The sequence below is a fragment of the Castor canadensis genome, chromosome 8 (genome assembly GCF_047511655.1).
Source record: "Castor canadensis chromosome 8, mCasCan1.hap1v2, whole genome shotgun sequence".
Classification (NCBI taxonomy): Eukaryota; Metazoa; Chordata; class Mammalia; order Rodentia; family Castoridae; genus Castor; species Castor canadensis.
In genome coordinates, this window is record NC_133393.1 from 33,623,127 (window position 1) to 33,636,388 (window position 13,262).

General features: G+C 37.5%; 1 pseudogene; it reads right to left on the bottom strand.

The window, feature by feature from the left end:
• Positions 1–11,910: 11,910 nt before the first annotated feature.
• On the bottom strand, positions 11,911–12,898 carry LOC109680237 (hsc70-interacting protein-like; annotated as a pseudogene).
• Between the last annotated feature and the right edge of the window lie 364 nt (positions 12,899–13,262).

A 13,262-nucleotide genomic window follows, 5' to 3' on the forward strand; every position in this document is an offset into this window, starting at 1 on the left:
ATTCTTGACAAAAGAACCCAAAACATATATTAGAGAAAGACATCCTCTTCAACAAATGGTCCTGGAAAACTGGGCATACAAATGTAGAAGGCTTAAAATAGATTCCTGTCTCACACTGCACTAATATCAATTCAAGGTGGATTAAAGGTCTTGATGTATGACCTGAAACATAGAAATTATGGCAGGAAAGAAAAGGGAATACATTGGAATATACAGGCATAAGTGACAACTTCTGATTAGAACTCTAAAATCTCAGCAAATAAGAGAGAAGATTGGCAATGGGATTGCATCAAACTAAAAAGCTTCTGCACTACAAAGAAACAGTTACCAGACTGAAGAGACTGCCCATGGAATGAATGCATTAAAATCTTTGCAATGTACATCTCACAAGTTAATAATAACCACAGCACAAGGAGCTCAAAATTTTAACTCACAAAAATATCAACAACCCAGTGAAAAAACAGGCAAATGAACTGAGCAGATAATTCTCAAAAGAAGAACAAATGGGCAATAATTACATGAAAAAACTCAACCTCCCTGCCATAAAAGAAATACAAATCAAAGTGACATTGAGCGTTCACCTCACTCCAGTCAGGGAGACTGTTTTCAATAACACAAACAACAAATGCTGGCAAGAAGGATGGTGGGAAGGAACACTTATACATTGTTGATGGGTATGTAAATGAGTGCAACCACTATGGAAAGCATATAAAGGCTAGTCAAAAAACTAAAAAAGACCCACCATACAATCCAGTTTTACCAAACCAGCAAATATGGCTGAAGGAATGTAAGTCAGTATACAATAGAGACACTTGCACATCCATGTTTATGACACCACTATACATAATAGCTAAGCTATGTATACAATCCAGATACCCTACTATAGATTAATGGATTAAGAAAATGTGAGAAATGTTTACCTCAGTCCTCCAGACTTCCTAATCCTTATTATTCCAGGGCATACCCAAGGCCAGTGTCACATCAATCAGTAGTGTGCTAGGACATGTGAAAAAAAAATTATACTCATATAATAACAGTATTGCACACATTTATGAACGATAATAAAATAAACGAGATTCCAAGATGGCAGCTAGAGGGAGGAAGCAGAAAGCGAGCTTCCTATAGTGAAATCCTGGAGAGAAGCTGGAGACACACTTTGCAGGCATAATCACTGAGAAGAGGCATAACTTTGACCCCTCCACACCTCCAGCCGGCGCAGAGAATCTCCACTTCACGTTAAATGGAGAAACAAGGAGGGCCCCTGGGCCACCAGCCGCCGGTGCCCAGATGCTTGGGAAGACACGGACCAGGTGAGCTTTGCAGTACACGGTACTCCCACAGACAAGCCTGGGCCAGAGGAGCATAGCCACCTGCACAGACCAACCTCTACCAGGGGAAAAAAGAAAAACTGAGTAATAAGCAATAAGAGCAATAAAGACATGTGGGAAAGAGGGTGGGGCACCCTGAGCACCAAAGATTGGGGGAAGGGAATCCTTCCTGGGACTGTAAATAAACAAGCCAGCCTGGCCAGAGGGCCTCTGGCGGGAGTCGGACACGCACCCAGCAACCAGGAGTGGGAAAGCTTGTGAGAGTGGCTGAGGGAGGAAAACTCCACAGGAGAGGAGGGAAGACCCACTTCCCATGTGAACTGTAAACAAACATGGTGGCTGGCAGGAGCAGCAGCACTGTCCAGTAATCACGAGCAGGAAAGCTTGTGAAAGTGGTGGTGGGAGGAAAACTCCACAGGAGAGAGGGGAAGACCCACCTCCCACATGAACTGTAAATAAACACGCAGGCCTGACAACGTGGGTGCAGTGTCACCTTTCCCAGCGTGCTTGGAAAGGGGAAAGCTTGTAGCAGAGGCTCACGCACAGGAGAAATCTGAGTAAACAAAGCCTGCAGGGCCAGGTGAGTGCTAAGCTCACCCCTGAGATCTGCATAAATAACGCCTCCAGCAACAGCAGACTGACAGCAATGGGCAGGCAAGCCACAGCAGCAGATACCATTCTCAGAACTGTCTCCAGACTCTTTTTTTTTCTTTGTCTCCCTACCTTTGATGAGAGAACAACCAAATTACATCTGCAAGCTGAAAAACTTACTGAAACTGTATTGCATTTGAACTTGGGACACTTGGTGGGTGTTGTGTGTGTGTGTGTGTGTGTGTGTGTGTGTGTGTAGTTTTGTTCTACTTATGCATCCCCTTTGATGAGACAACTACAGAACATCTGAGGCACCATAACCAGGACTGGAGACTGAGACAGACACCCAAATTATTAAGACTGAAGCGTCATTGCATTTGAACTTGGAGGTTTTTTGGTTTTTTCTTTTTTTTAAATTTTCTATTTTTTCATTTTATTTTAATACATTTTTATATATAGATTTTTCTTTCATTTACTTATTTTTTATTTTTATTCTTATTTTTTTTTATTTTTTATTTCAATCCTCTGTCTCTCTAATGTCTGTTCAGCTTACTGTCGATTAGTACACTAAAGCTCCCTGTTTATACCTTTGAAACTTTCTTGTCTGATACCTTGTTCTGTTTTCTCCTTCCAGTCTATGTATTTGTTTTTCCCATTTTTTTTACCTTCTTGCTTTCCATCTCAGCTCACCCTTCCATTCTAAATATTACCATTGCTATTATTACAAGCTAGAAAATACTTAATTGCACACAGTACAGGGACAGTAACAACACCAAAGAAAATGACGGGAAGACAGAAAAAACAGGGAAACCAGTTTCCCCACAGCAAAAAATGAGTACAGGAACCAGAGGGGAATGAAGAAAACAGAAACTCAGATCCAGACTCCAATAAAATGAAGATAAACTATGCCAAAGGACCCAATGAAGCCCACAAGAATAATTTAAAAGAAGACATACTACAGGTACTCAATGAGAATTTTATAGAGATGATACTGGATAAGGTCAACCAAAATGTACAGGAGACACTCAAGAAATTCCAAGACAACAAAAATAGAGAATTTGAAAAAGCAAAAGAAGAAATAAAGGAAACCACAGAAGCACTGTATAAACACCAAAGTGAAACAGAGAACACGATGAATAAACAGATAAATGAACTCAGGACAAAAATTGACAACATTAAAGAGGAAACCACCAAGGATATGGAAAACTTCAGAAAAAAGAATGAAACAGAACTGAAAAATAAAACGGAAGGCCAATCCAGCAGAGTAGAACAAACAGAAGACAGAATCTCAGAACTTGAAGATGAAATGGTAATTAAAGGAAAAAAACAAAGAATATTAATTAAAGAACTCAAGACCTGTGAAGAGAAAATGCAAGAACTCACCGACTCCATCAAAAGACCAAACTTGAGAATCATGGGAATCGAAGAAGGAGAAGAGGTGAAAGCGAAGGGAATGCATAATATATATAACAAAATAATAACGGAAAATTTCCCAAATCTAGAGAAAGCTATTCGCTTTCTCCAGGACACCAGGACACCAAACAGACCAGATCAAAATAGAACTACCCCATGACATATCGTCATTAAAACAACAAGTTCAGAAACTAAAGAAAGAATATTGAAGGCTGTAAGAGAGAAAAAACAAGTAACATACAAAGGTAAACCCATCAAAATCAGAGTAAATGTCTCAACAGAAACATTAAAAGCAAGAAGAGCTTGGGGTGAGATGTTCTGGGCAATGAATGAAAATAACTTCAACCCCAGGATACTCTACCCAGCAAAACTATCATTCAAAATAGATGGAGCAATAAAAGTCTTCCATGATAAGCAAAAACTAAAACAATATGTGACCACAAAGCACCACTACAAAGGATTCTTCAAGGGATTCTGCACACAGAAAGTGAAACCCAACTTAACCATGAAAAGACAGGCAGCACCAAAACACAGGAAAAGAAAAAGCAAGAAAATAGAGAGTAACCTCAACTTAGGTACACACAATCAAACCTTCAAACAACTAAGACAACTAAATAATAGGATTCACCACATAACTATCAGTACTAACGCTTAATGTTAACGGACTTAATTCACCCATCAAAAGGCACCACTTGATGAAATGGATTAAAAGAGAAGATCCAACAGATTGTTGCTTACAGGAGACCCATCTCACCGACAGAAATAAGCATAGGCTGGAAGAAGATTTACCAAGCCAATGGCCCCCGAAAACAGGCAGGACTAGCAATACTTATCTCTGACAAAGTAAACTTCAAACCTACATTGATCAAACGAGATAAAGAAGGACATTCCATAGTAATAAAAGGGGAAATAGACCAAAAGGAAATAATAATTATCAACCTGTATGCACCCAATGTCAATGCACCCAATTTCATCAAACATACCCTGAAAAACCTAAAAGCATATATAAACGTCAACACAGTGGTTGTGGGAGACTTTAAGACCCCATTATCATCAATAGATAGGTCAGCCAAACAAAAAATCAATAAAGAAATCCAAGATCTAAAATATGCAATAGATCAAATGGACCTAGTTGATGTCTACAGAACATTTCATCCAACTTCTACACAATATACATTCTTCTCAGCAGCCCATGGAACCTTCTCCAAAATAGATCATATCCTAGGGCAAAAAGCAAGTCTCAGCAAATATAAGAAAATAGAAATTATACCATGCATACTATCTGATCACAATGCAGTAAAAGTAGAACTCAACAACAAAAGTAAAGACAAAAAACATGCAAACAGCTGGAAACCAAATAACTCATTACTTAATGAAGAATGGATCATTGATGAAATAAAAGAGGAAATTAAAAAGTTCCTGGAAGTCAATGAAAATGAAAACACAACCTACTGGAACCTATGGGACACAGCTAAGGCAGTCCTGAGAGGAAAGTTTATAGCCATGAGTGCATATATTAAAAAGACAGAAAGGTCCCAAATCAATGACCTAATGATACATCTCAAACTCCTAGAAAAACAAGAACAAGCAAATCCCAAAACAAATAGAAGGAGAAAAATAATAAAAATTAGAGCTGAAATCAACAAAATAGAAACCAAAAAAACCATATAAAGAATTAATGAAACAAAAAGTTGGTTCTTTGAAAAAATAAACAAGACTGATAGACCCCTGGCAAACCTGACTAAAATGAGGAGAGAAAAAACTCAAATTAGTAGAATCAAGAATGCAAAAGGGGAGATAACAACAAACACCATGGAAGTCCAGGAAATCATCAGAGACTACTTTGAGAACATATATTCAAATAAATTTGAAAATCTTAAAGAAAAGGGCAGATTTCTAGATACATATGACCATCCAAAACTGAACCAAAGGAAATTAATCACCTGAATAGATCTATAACACAAAATGAAATTGAAGCAGCAATCAAGAGTCTCCCCAAAAAGAAAAGTCCAGGACCTGATGGATTCTCTGCTGAATTCTATCAGACCTTTAAAGAAAAACTGATACCAACCCTCCTTAAACTGTTCTATGAAATAGAAAGGGAAGGAAAACTGCCAAACATATTTTATGATGCCAGTATTACACTTATCCCAAAACCAGGCAAAGACACCTCCAAAAAGGAGAACTATAGGCCAATCTCCTTAATGAACATTGACGCAAAAATCCTCAACAAAATAATGGCAAACAGAATTTAACAACACATCAAAAAGATTATTCACCACGACTAAGTAGGCTTCATCCCAGGAATGCAGGGGTAGCTTAACATACGAAAATCAATAAACGTAATAAACCACATTAACAGAAACAAAGACAAAAACCACTTGATCATCTCAATAGATGCAGAAAAAGCCTTTGATAAGATCCAACACCATTTCATAATAAAAGCTCTAAGAAAACTAGGAATAGAAGGAAAGTACCTCAACATTATAAAAGCTATATATGACAAACCTACAGCCAGCATTATACTTAATGGAGAAAAACTGAAACCATTCCCTCTAAAATCAGGAACCAGACAACGATGCCCACTGTCTCCACTCCTATTCAACATAGTACTGCAATTCCTAGCCAGAGCAATTAGGCAAGAAGAAAGAATAAAAGGAATACAAATAGGTAAAGAAACTGTCAAAATATCCCTATTTGCAGATGACATGATCCTATACCTTAAAGACTCAAAAAACTCTACTCAGAAGCTTCTAGACATCATCAATAGATATAGCAAGGTAGCAGGATATAAAATCAACATAGAAAAATCATTAGCATTTCTATACACTAACAATGAGCAAACTGAAAAAGAATGTATGAAAGCAATTCCATTTACTAGCCTCAAAAAAATAAAATACCTAGGTGTAAACCTAACAAAAGATGTGAAAGACCTCTACAAGGAAAACTATACACTTCTGAAGAAGGAGATTGAGGAAGACTATAGAAAGTGGAGAGATCTCCATGCTCATGGATTGGTAGAATCAACATAGTAAAAATGTCGATACTCCCAAAAGTAATCTACATGTTTAATGCAATTCCCACCAAAATTCCAATGACATTCATTAAAGAGATCGAAAAATCTACCATGAAATGTATATGGAAAAACAGGAAGCCACAAATAGTCAAGGCAATACTCAGTCAAAAAAACAATGCAGGAGGTATCACAATACCTGACTTCAAACTATATTACAAAGCAATAACAATAAAAAGAGCATGGTACTGGCACAAAAACAGACATGAAGACCAGTGGAACAGAATAGAGGACCCTGATATGAAGCCACACAACTATAACCAACTTGTCTTTCACAAAGGAGCTAAAAATATACGATGGAGAAATAGCAGCCTCTTCAACAAAAACTGCTGGGAAAACTGATTAGCAGTCTACAAAAAACTGAAACTAGATCCTTGTATATCACTCTATACCAAGATTAACTCAAAATGGATCAAGGATCTTAATATCAGACCACAAACTCTAAAGTTGATACAGAAAAGAGTAGGAAATACTCTGGAGGTATTAGGTATAGGTAAGAACTTTCTCAACAAAACCCCAGTAGCACAGCAACTAAGACATAGCATAGATCAATGCGACCTCATAAAACTAAAGAACTTCTGTTCATGAAAAGAAATGGTCTGTAAACTGAAGAGAAAACCCACAGAGTGGGAGAAAATATTTGCCAGCTATACATCAGATAACCAGAATATATAGGGAACTTAAAAAACTAAATTCTCCCAAAACTAATGAACCAATAAAAAAATGGGCATGTGAACTAAACAGAACTTTCTCAAAAGAAGAAATTCAAATGGCCAGAAAACACATGAAAAAATGCTCACCATCTCTAGCAATAAAGGAAATGCAAATTAAAACCACACTAAGATTCCACCTCACCCCTGTTAGAATAGCCATCATTAGCGACACCACCAACAACAGGTGTTAGTGAGGATGCAGGGAAAAAGAAATCCTCTTACACTGTTGATGGGAGTGTAAACTAGTACAACTACTCTGGAAAAAAATTTGGAGGCTACTTAAAAAGCTAGACATTGATCTTCCATTTGATCCAGCAATACTACTCTTGGGGATATACCCAAAAGACTATGACACAGGTTACTTCAGAGGCACCTGCACATCCATGTTTATTGAGGCACTATTCACAGTAGCCAAGTTATGGAAACAGCCAAGATGCCCCACCACTGACAAATGGATTAAGAGAATGTGGTATCTATACACAATGGAATTTTATGCAGCCATGAAGAAGAATGAAATGTTATCATTCACTGGTAAATGGATGGAATTGGAGAACATCATTCTGAGTGAGGCTAGCCTGGCCAAAAAGACCAAAAATCGTATGTTCTCCCTCATATGTGGACATTAAATCAAGGGCAGACACAACAAGGGGATTGGACTTTGAGCACATGATAAAAGCGAGAGCACACAAGGGAGGGGTGAGGATAGGTAAGACACCAAAAAATTAGTTAGCATTTGTTTCCCTTAATGCAGAGAAACTAAAGCAGATACCTTAAAAGCAACTGAGGCCAATAGGAAAAGGGGACCAGGAACTAGAGAAAAGGTTAGATCAAAAAGAATTAACCTAGAAGGTAACACACATGCCCAGGAAATTAATGTGAGTCAACTCCCTGTATAGCTGTCCTTATCTCAACTAGCAAAAACCCTTGTTCCTTCCTATTATGGCTTATACTCTCTCTACAACAAAATTAGAAATAAGGGCAAACTAGTTTCTGCTGGATATTGAGGGGACAGGGGGGAAAGGGAGGGGGCGGGTGGGGGCAGGGGGGAGAAATGACCCAAGCCTTGTATGCACATATGAATAATAAAATAATTTTTTAAAATAAATAAATAAATAAAAATAAAGTACTCTTTCTTACAATTCTACATAGCCAAAAAAAGAAAAGAAAATGTCATATACATTATATATATAATGTATATCTACAGATATAGATATTCTTAGCTATATATATAAAAAGAATGAAATTCTTTATAAGGAAGAATTAAATTAGATAATATTCAGTTAAATGGATGGCACTGGAGGTCATCAAATTAAGCTAAGTAAGCCAGGTTCAGAAAGACAAAGGCCACATGTTTTCTCATATGAGGAATCAAAACATAAAAGATAAATGTGTATACAAATAAATATATGATCATATATATATATACACATATACATATTTATAACATATTTGTAACATGGGACTTTTTTAGGGGATTATGGGAGGTGGGAATGGAGAAGAAAATCATAGTGACTAGCACTGAAATACATTGCATATATAAGGAAATGTCCCAAAAATAGCTGAATAACAGGGCGTAGGAGGGATAGGGAAAGACAGAGAATTAGAAAGGATTAATCTGATTAAAGTACAATATAGTCATGGGTGAAATACCATGGTGAACCCCTTTTGAACAAAGAATATACACCTAAAAAATGAAGGACAGGAGAATAAAACAGGTCCCATTCAAAGTAGGTACTAGTGAGAGAGAAGAGGGTGAGTGGAGACAATGAATAAATGTGAATATGGTCACTGTATTTTGTATTCTTGTGTGAAAAAAAAACAATAAAATCTATTAAAATTGTTTTAAGAAAGGAGTAGGGAGGATGAGGGAAATGATGGAGGTGTGACTTTAAACAAGGTCCATCATAAGCATATATGGAAATGCCACATTGAAATTCCCTGTATAATGAATATATGCTAATAAAAATGTTTTTAGAGTAGAAGGAAGGGAAGAATAAAGACAAAATTGAAGCTAATGAACATTAAAAAATTAAAGTTTCATAACAAATATTGATATACACTTGATAATAAATATTGTACATACTTGGGAAAAAAGATCCAGACCTGTTTGTCCCTAGTCTTCAACCTGAAAGTTACAAGAAGCAAACCTAGGAGTTCTCCGATCACTGGGAAGAAGAAAGTGAGCTGGTTTGGACCCAAAGACTGGAAAAGCAAAAAAGAAAAATACCCGATAGAACAAGCTAACCACCCAAACACCCAACAGAACAAGGCAACCCAGGCCCAGCATTTCTCACAATCTAGCACCAAAAGGCACCCTGCATAGAGCCAAACTTTCCATAACTGAACCAAATCCCATCAGAAAACACAAGAAGCCAATCAGAATCATGAAGAACATGGGTAGAGACATTCTCTTCTTCCAGGAGAGAATCATTGTGGCTGCCAAACTGATCCTTCAGGAGAAATCACACAGACAGCTTTGTCTTTAAATATTTGTCCTCCATGGAGTTTCCAACCCACCAAGTGGTTTACCTTAAGAAATGGTGGCCATCTAACAGTAGAAAATCCTGTCAAACAAGTGTCTGCCTAGGGAACTCTCCATAAGCCTGAAACTCCCTTCTGTATGGGGGAGCAAGAAGGAGAGACCTAGCCAAAACAGGCAAGCAGTGCCTGGAAAGCCCTTTTGTCCTACAGGACCTAAGACTCCAATCCTCCTCTCACAGATTCTGCAGCAGTTGTGGCACCAGTAGGGAGATCATGCCACAAGATCTGGCCAGGTTAGCCTCTTTCTCCATGCAGACCTGGGTAGTGGGAGAAGGGGTGGAGGTGAGCGGGTAGGGAAGGTGGCCCAAACAATGTATATACTTCTATATATACATGTAAATGTAAAAATGCTAAAATGAAACAAAAAAGAAAGTGTGTTTTTTTTGGATTTAAAAAGATGATTTATCATCAAATTTTCATGAAGTTGCGTTTTCTAACGTATTCTATGAAGCCTAGAGAGAGGGAGGAGGGGAGTGAGGAGGAGGGAAGAAAGAGATAGAATGAAAAAGAACATGAAAGAGAAAGGAAGGGAAGGAAGGGACAGAGGGGAGGGAGGGATGGAGGAGAGAGGGAAGGAACAAGAGAGAGGTGGAAAAAGAAAGGAAGAAAGAGAAAAAGAGGAAGGTATGAAAGAAAGAGGATCGAAGGGAAAGAGGAAGAAAGGAAGAAAGAAAGAAGGAAAGAAAGAAAGAAAGAAAGAAAGGGGAAGGGAGGAAGAACAAGAGAAAGAAAGATGAAAGAAACAAAGAGAGGGAAAGGAAAGAGGGAAGTAAGGAAGGAAAGAGATTGAAGGAAGGAAGGGAGGAGTTGAGGGAGAAAAGGAAGGCAAACAAAGAAGGAAGGAAAGAAAGAAAGGTGGAGGGAAGAGGAGAAGGAAGGAGGAGAGGGAGAGACAGAGAGACAAAAGACAATGAGGAAATCAAGGAAGGAAGAAGGAGGGAAGAGAAACTCAGGGACTAGACCATCACTCTATTACTTGGGCCATACCTCCACCCTTTTTTTTTTTTTTTTTGCATCATTTATTTTTCAGAAAAGGAAGGAAGGTCTGGTATTTTTGCCTAGAGCTAGCCTCAGGAATTGATCCTCCTACATACACCTCTCACATAGCTGAGATTAAAGACATGAGCCTCCACACCTATCTCTAAATTTTTTTAAAGCCATGGAAGAAGCTTGGTAGAAACAAAGAGGAATACAGGGTATAGTCGCTAAACTTATAATCAAAATTGTCTACCGAGAAAAACAAAGAAAACATTGAAAAAGTAAAAGACCTCAAGAATATGTGGGACTATTTGAAAAAGTACAATCTCCACAGGAGAAAATGGGATGAAAAATTCCAAAAAAATGTAACAAAATTGGTGAAGATAAAAATGCATAAATATGTTGATCTTAATAAAACTCAAGCAGTGTAAATTCAATGAATAGCATTGTAAGACCATAACACTCAAACCAAACACACAAAACGTCTGAAAACAGGAAGAAAAGCAATACATTATGCATAGGAGAGCTACAATGTTAGCAAATGACTTCACCTGTAAATTATGAATAACAGAATGTTAATTGATTCTCTGTTGGTGTTTTTCTTCTTTTCTTTTCTTGGAGGAGGTCTCTATTTTATTGATTTCAGCCTTTATATTTATTATTTCACTACTTCTGCTCATTTTCAATTTATGTGGAAAATAAGTGAAATATTCTTCTGATATACTGGACATGAACACACTGAAGTAATTCAATTCTACTGAAATAAAACAAAAACTCATCCCTTCAAATCTATGAGATGTAAATGCAACACTTTAAGATTTAAAAGATTTAAAGAAGCATTTAAAAAAAATGCTTCCTAACCAATATTCAACTCCAACATAACATACTTAAATGACTAATATTTGCTTCCCACTAATAAACTTCTATTTCACTCACACTACAGCAATAAATTTTTGGTGCGTATCTTCCTTGCCTGATCATCCAAAGAGAAACCTCAAAATAATTAGTAAAGAAAATGGAGGAATCAACACCCTTTTAATTTGTTTTAAATATTTTCAAGGTTTAAAAAGTAAAGTTTGTAATTTCTTGTGGGAAAACATTATCTGAATGAATACATAATGGCAAAACACTGCGAAGTGCTTAGCTGTATTCCCTGCACAGGGGTAGGGATTATCTTCAAAGCACCTCACCATTCCTAATGAGAAGGTCAGAGATACACTACTGTGACATCCACTAAGCGTCCTAGGTTGATTTTCCTTCAACAAGGACTTTGTCACTTGGGCTTTATGCTTGACCTACAAATTTGACTGATAAGATTCATAACCTTTGGGTTACTCTGCTATTTTTACATATTTATGAGTTCTGGGTCACACCCTGGAAGGCCACAATAACTTGGATCTAGCATGCTGCAAGAATGTGTGGATGACCAAGAATTTCATTGTACCCAGGCATTCTTAACATCCCAGACATGTCTCTAACATTCTAGGCATTCCTCAAAAAGCCTCCTGAAAAGTGCCATACTGAGATTCTGATTGTCCTCAAACTTCTTCCTCACTCAGGGCCCTCTAATACATTTCTCGAGCTTTCTTGATCCTTTCTGTGCTTTCTTTAAGGAAAGAACAATTTTCTGGCCCTTGTTAGACTCCTTTCAGCAGTGCACTAGCATTATCATCACAATCCAGTTACAAACAAGGGGAAGATCATGGGCTCCTTTTCCCCATTGTCCAGAATTTGTGTGTTTTCCATTGCCATTTGTAAGGCTGAGCTGAATCAGAATTTATTTCAATGGCTCTGTCACAGTCTCAATTGGCAGCATTTGGATTCCATAATTTGTTGAAGACTCAGGCTCTCTTGGCATACAGTATGGCCAGCCAATGATTTACCTTGATGACATCTATGAACAAGTAAATGTCTTTCTTTAATTCACCACCATTTAAGACTTCCATGCCAGTCTCTTTCTTTTCATTTGCTTAACCCATCATCTCTTCAGTTATCTCTACATTTTCATCTCCCACCTATTTGGGCCATCATCGTCTTGTTCAATTACACCTTCATCATCCATTTCTATATCACTTTCCTCACTCATGATTCATCTGTCTTTATTTTTTCTTCTGTCCTGTTACTGTTATATTCTCTGACATTTTCCCCATGTTCTCCTCCCACTACCTCAGGAAGCACATCTCCTCAGGGCGCAATGTGCTCAGATCCTGCTTACAGAATTTCACTAAGGCCTGAAACTCGCTCACTTTGCCAAGGTCCATGGTGGACAGGTGGTCGACATGTCTGGATTAGCCTTGGCAGGATTCCAGTCCTGTATGATGGATCAGTTTGACCATATAGAAGGTGCTGGATGCAATCTTGAAGATTTGATACATAAATGGGAAGCATCAGTGGGTATTATGAAATAATTGGTAATAACAGACTAGATGTAAACACACCAATGTGAAAGAATTTTCTACATATAACTAAATAAAGAAAAAGCAAGACAAAAAAGAATTCAGCTCACTAACACCTTCAAGATAAATTTAAAATGTATACAAGCATAACAGTGATATACATATTACACTCACACAAACAAATATGTAGAAATATGTCAGAATGGTGTTTTATGAGTCATTAAATGGT